The 6,030-nt window shown below is 37.0% G+C and overlaps 1 long non-coding RNA gene across 1 annotated transcript; it reads left to right on the top strand.

Annotated features, from left to right (window-relative positions):
• The first annotated feature begins 465 nt into the window (after positions 1–465).
• On the top strand, positions 466–5,429 carry LOC138909028 (uncharacterized). Its single transcript, XR_011415525.1, has 2 exons — positions 466–1,713; positions 4,675–5,429. It is a non-coding gene; the product is annotated as an uncharacterized lncRNA (long non-coding RNA).
• The last annotated feature ends 601 nt before the right edge of the window (positions 5,430–6,030 follow it).

Here is a 6,030-nt window from a genome sequence, read left to right as displayed (position 1 = left end):
CATAACAGAGCTATGAAAATTTTTGGAACTGGATTCCTACCCCGATATCAAAAAGTCAACTCCCCGGTCAAACTTCCAAGCTTAAATTCCTATTTTAGCCATTTCAAGCCTAATTTAACTACGGACTTTCAAATAAAATTTCGAACACGCTCCTAAGTCCAAAATCGCCATACGAAGCTGTTGGAATCATCAAAATTCTATTCCAGGGTTATTTTCTCAAAATGTTGACCGAAGTCAAACTTAGCATTTTAAGGCCAACTTAAGGAACCAAGTGTTCCGATTTCAACCTGAACACTTCTAAATCTCGAACCAACCATCCCCGCAACTCATAAGTTTATAAAATCACATATGAAGAGTTTTATTTAGGAGAACGGGGTCTAAAATTCAAAATGACCTGTTGGATCATTATACTTTCCACCTTAACTTTTTTTATATTATTATGAATGCACCAGTCTATACCGTATTTCAATGATAAAGCTTCAGCAAAGTTATTAGTATTCGTGCCAACTGATATATCATACACCTTAATCAAGTTCCCATGATATGATCATCCCTGATAATACCTCCTCCTCCACTAGGGCCTGGATTGCCCTTAGAGCATCCATCGCAATTCAATTTCATCCATCCATTGTGTGGGGAGGACCACTTAACAAAATTAGTATGAATTGCATGTTGTGCAATATCAATTAATTCAAAGAAATGCTTCCCTTTCATAAACGGAGGCACTGCGGGGAATTATTTGTGAGCAATAATATTGAGTTGCTGGGTAGTGTAAAGGATTATCCTCCCGGAGGACATCCTAATCCCTTATAATCTGCTCTTAGATCTAGCTTTCCAAATTTGCCAAACAATTATGCCAGGTAGGATCTGTAGGGCAAATTTTTGTAAAGCATTTTGACCACTTTTCATCCACCAAGTAATGACCCTCTGCCTAATATTGTTATGATCTCTTACGAAACATTTGGTTGAAGAAGATCCACACCGCTTTACCAACCATGATGTTCATGAACAGGTGATCTTCATCCTCTGAGCTAGAACTAATGCAACATGAACATTTGGAGGCCAATTGAGTGCCAAATCTGCCTAGGTTGCCATCTACAGAGACCTTATGTCTAAGTAGCCTCCAAGGGAAGAAAGAAATTTTAAACGGGCATCTTGGATGCCAAGTCATCTTATTAATCAGTGAAGTATTGTGAATTTCTCTAATATTTCTCCAAGATGAGTTACAACTAAATCTCCCATCTATTGACGCAGTCCATATTGGTTGGTCTTTTATGTTGGGAGAGTTAATTTTAACTCCTTGAATTTGATGAACAACATGTAAAGGATGGTTTTAAGAGAGTTTAAGATTATTCCAATTACCATTAGAGATATAAGAGGATACCTGATTCTTTGTGGAGGTAGATGCAGTTCCAAATTGAGCCAGCTTACCCATTCCAGACCAGTTATCCTACCAAAAATTTGAGTTGCCAGAGTTTATCTTCCAAAGAATTAGGTGGTCAGTTCTGTGTTTGATTTTCATCATCCTTCTCCAAGTGTGTGAGTGATAGTAGTTCCATTTTCTGGCCATTGGGTGGATCCTTTGAGAGTATTTGGCCTTCATAAAATCAGTCCAAAGAGATTCTCTGGTTCTATATTGCCACCAAAGTTTAGCTGAGAAGGTATCTGAGATCTCTTGCAGAATTCTAATGCCAATTCCTCCTTCTTCAATTGGTAAGCACAATCTTTTCCATGAGGACCAGTGATATTTTTGTTTATTTTCTAAGTTTCCCAAGAAAAGGTTTATAAAGACTCTTTCAATCTGTGCTAAAATAGTTTTGGTGGTTGGCAAATAGACATCAAGTGAAGAGGTATTGCACTTAGAACATGCTTGATAAGAGTCTTTTTGCCACCTGTAGATAATAAGTTAGCATGCCAAAATCCTATTCTTTGGATGATTTTAGTGGCCATCTTCGTAAAGAACTCAATCTTTTTTCTCCCATAAAATAGTGGATATCCCAAATATTTGATGGGAAATTCTTTTTCTTGAAAATTCAAGTTCCTAGCCACAATATATTTTCTCTTGGAAGGGATCTCTTTGTCCATCAGGAAACAACTTTTCTCCTTATTGATAAGTTGGCTGAGTTATCTTCATATTTTCTTATAGTATCCATAATTAGTTGTAAAGTTGATATTTTTCCTGCACAAAAAATTATAATATCATCAACATAAGATAAATTATTAATCTTTGGTCCATTTGGTTGCATAGTAAAACCAATGAACTTAAGATTAATATATAAGTTATTAAGCATCCTTGATAAAACCTCAGCAGCAATAATAAAGGGAGATGGAGATAGAGGGTCTTCCTGTTTTACTCCCCTTTGTGATTTGACGAATCCATATATTTTACTATTTATTACCACTGTATACCACATATTGGATAAAAGGTTCCAGACAATATGAATCTATTGTTCTGCAAAGCCCATCCTCCTCATAACCGTGCCAAGAAAATGCCATGATAGTCTGTCATAGGCTTTGTTCATGTCTAACTTAATCAGGCTATTACCTCCCTTATTAGGTTTTCTCATATCATGTATAATCTTTTGCGCAAGAAGAACATTTTTCCCAATTGCTCTCCCCTTAATGAAACCGCTTTGGTTTTGAGAAATAATTCTGGGGAGTAGCTTAGATAAACTCTCATTCATCACTTTAAAAACTATCTTTTGGGAAACATTACTAAGGCTAATAGGTCTGAATTCAGAGAAATACTGGGGCGCTTCAATCTTTGGAATTAGGATCAAACAAGTGTTAGTGAAGAATCTAGGCATTTGCTCTCCATTAAAAATAGCTCTCACCAGATGAACTATATCATCACCGACGATCTCCTATGTTTTCTGAAAGAACATACTATTGAAACCATCAGGGCCTGCAGTACTATTTGGATTTATATCAAAAACAGCCCTCTTAACTTCTTCCAGAGATGGTTCTGCTAACAACATCTCATTGTCTACTGTTGTAATAACATTTGGTATGACATCCATGATACTCATATCAATCCCATTGTTGTCTTGGCTGAAGAGTTGTTGGTAGAAGTCTACAGCAGCTTGCCCAATATTATCATCTCCTTCTATCCATTGGTCGCCAACCTTAATTCTATGTATATACAATCTCTTCCTTCTACCTCTGACCACGCTATGAAAACATTTGGTGTTCTCATCACCTTCAAGTTGCCATTTGAGGTTGGCTTTTTGTCTCCAAAAGGTGTCAACCATCTTGTGATGGATCAGTAATTCGGCCCTGGCTTTATTGAGGTTCATTCTATCTTCTTGGTTCAAAGAATTCATATAATTAGTCTCACATTCATCCACCTCATTTTTTAGTAGTTGAATTTTAACAAAGATATCCCCAATTTTGTTTCTAGACCACTCACTCAGGGCTCTGCTAGTCTTCTTCATTTTCTGATGAAAATCCAAAAGATGTTACCCGTAATATCAGCCTCCCATTGTTGTTTTAACAATATCTTTGAAGTCATCTCGATCCACCCAAAAATCTAAGAACTTAAAATATTTGATGTAGTTCCCATCATCCTTTTCGGCAGTGATGAGAATTGGACAATAGTCAGAGCTTAATCTTGTCAAGTGCTGAACTGATGTTTTAGAGAAATGTATATCCCACTCATTATTAGCGACCATTCTATCCAACCTTTTCCATATGATCTCCTGCCCTTTTCTTTCATTACACCAAGTAAATGTGTGCCCTGAGTATCCCATATCTATTAAACCACAATCATTCATTCAGACATTATATAAAAGGAAGACTTTTACCAAGTCTATGTGGAACACCTTCCATCTTTTTCTGCATTAATGATGCTATTGAAGTCACCACATACAGTCCAGGGGATAGAAACAGTAGTAGCAAAAGTTCTCATATACTCCCAAAGTTCCTCTCTTCCGGCAGACTTAGATTTAGCATAGACAATGGAGACGAGAGCAGCTTGGTCAGAGTTGTAAGGCCTAACTTTACATGTAATCAATTGAGCATGGTTAGCATAAACATTACAAATCAAATTAGCACTCCAGAAAACCCAAATCTTATTGCTAGAGTTTGCAAAACAGCCTTGCATACCCAAAATATTTTTATAAAAGTCAATAGTAGTTTCTTGCATAAATAGTTCCTGTATAGCAACTAAAGAGATTTTATGAAGCTTAACCATGTAGATTAATCTTTCTGTAGCAGCTTGGGATTTCATACCCCTTATATTCCAATTAAGCAACTTAAACATGATTCGGAATATTAAGGGTTGTTTGTGAGTTTCTTTTTTGGCCCCTAGTTATAGGAGATTCTCTAGCTTTTCCACTTTTTTTGCTTTTTGATATGCCCCTAGAAGGTATTCCCTCCATTAAATTAGTAATACCAGTTAGGCCTTGAACTTCATTAATATTTTATTTCACTACCAATTGTATCAATTGGCAAGCTTAAAAGAAAAAGAATGTAGTAAGTTTTATTTTATTTTTTTGCCAGTTTTTGCCGTAATAGATGCTAAATAGGAACAAACTGGTATCTTTGTAGACAAAAATCAGTTGTCTTGGCCACAAGCAATAGTAATGGTCATTAATATTTAAGACCTAGTCATATGAGCGTAGCCAGTAGGGTCACTTCCACTTACTTGTGATCAATTTTTACATCTTTTCTTAGAGAAGTTCATCCCACTCACGAGAAGGGAGGAGATGCGTGGCCAGCTTGAGCACCTCCAATAGGATTGTTTGTCTGTGACCGAGTATGAGATGAGATTTACTGAGCTATCTCGCCATGCTGATTCCTACCGAGGTTGAGAACGTGAGGAGGTTCATTGACGGGTTAAATTTTGGTATCAAGATTGTTATAGCTATGCACAACAGGGTTGCAGGTTAGTCTCCAGAAATAAAAGTTACAGAGCAGTACAAAAAAGGGAGAAAAAAAAGTAAGAAGAAGGAGAAGCAGCAACACAACAACAATAGTAACAAAAAACAGACACTCTAACAAACACCAACATACAGCTAACTACAGCTAGATTCGAGGCGTTTGGAGGCCAATTCACGAGGCAAAGACATTGCAGAATACAGAATTACACGATTTGAGGTAAGTAACAGTTCTAAATTTGGTCCCGAGAGTATGAAACCCAGGATTATGTGTTATGTGATTAGTTTTGAGGTGACGAACATGCTAGGTGACGGGCGAGTGGGCGTATAGGAATTGTGACTTGGTCAAATTCCATGGAACTGTGTAGTTGAATAATTTATTCATACCAGTACATTCTCTATGTGTTAGAGAAAATTGAGCTGAGACTCATATTAAAAATCATGCTTAGACATATGCTGTTATTATTGGTACCCACTGGGGTCATTTCAGTGGTTGAATTATATGTTCAAATTGTAATTTCATACTCAGTCATGTTTATTCATTTCATATCATATCTCAGTCTCTGTTACTATTTATTAATACATCATATTATCATTTTGGGTTGATTATCATGATTTTTGAGAGCCCGAGAGACTGGAGAGGTTGATGACTGAGTGAGGCCGAGGGCCTAATTGTGAGGATATTTATGGGATCGTGGTACACGCAACAACATGTTTCATTGATTTATGTCATGATTGGCTTGATATAGCGCTTGGGATGAAGGAGCCCCTCCGGAGTCTGTACACACCCCCAGTGAGCGCAGGTATCTACTGAGTGCCGAGTGCGAGTGCCGAGTGGTGAGTGACTGTGAGGAATGAGTGACTGTGAGGAAAGAGTGACTGAGGAAAGACTGATTGTGCGGCTAGAATGAATGGGAGGACTTTTACAAAAGGGACATTTCATAGTATAATTCATTCTTTCGGATTGGTGGAGAAATACAAAACCTGTGATTTCTAAGGTCAAGTGAAATAGAGCTGCTGCGTACTTCCATTGTATGGATGAGGCAGTTTGTGAATATTTAGTGAAAGTATATGAATGGTGTTTATTAGTCCATGCGTTTTAAAAAAGTGAACAAACAAAGTCATTATTAACACAAAGTCATTTTACTAACAT

Source organism: Nicotiana tomentosiformis, chromosome 4 (assembly GCF_000390325.3).
Source record: "Nicotiana tomentosiformis chromosome 4, ASM39032v3, whole genome shotgun sequence".
NCBI lineage: Eukaryota > Viridiplantae > Streptophyta > Magnoliopsida > Solanales > Solanaceae > Nicotiana > Nicotiana tomentosiformis.
This window is presented reverse-complemented; position numbering and strand designations above follow the sequence as displayed.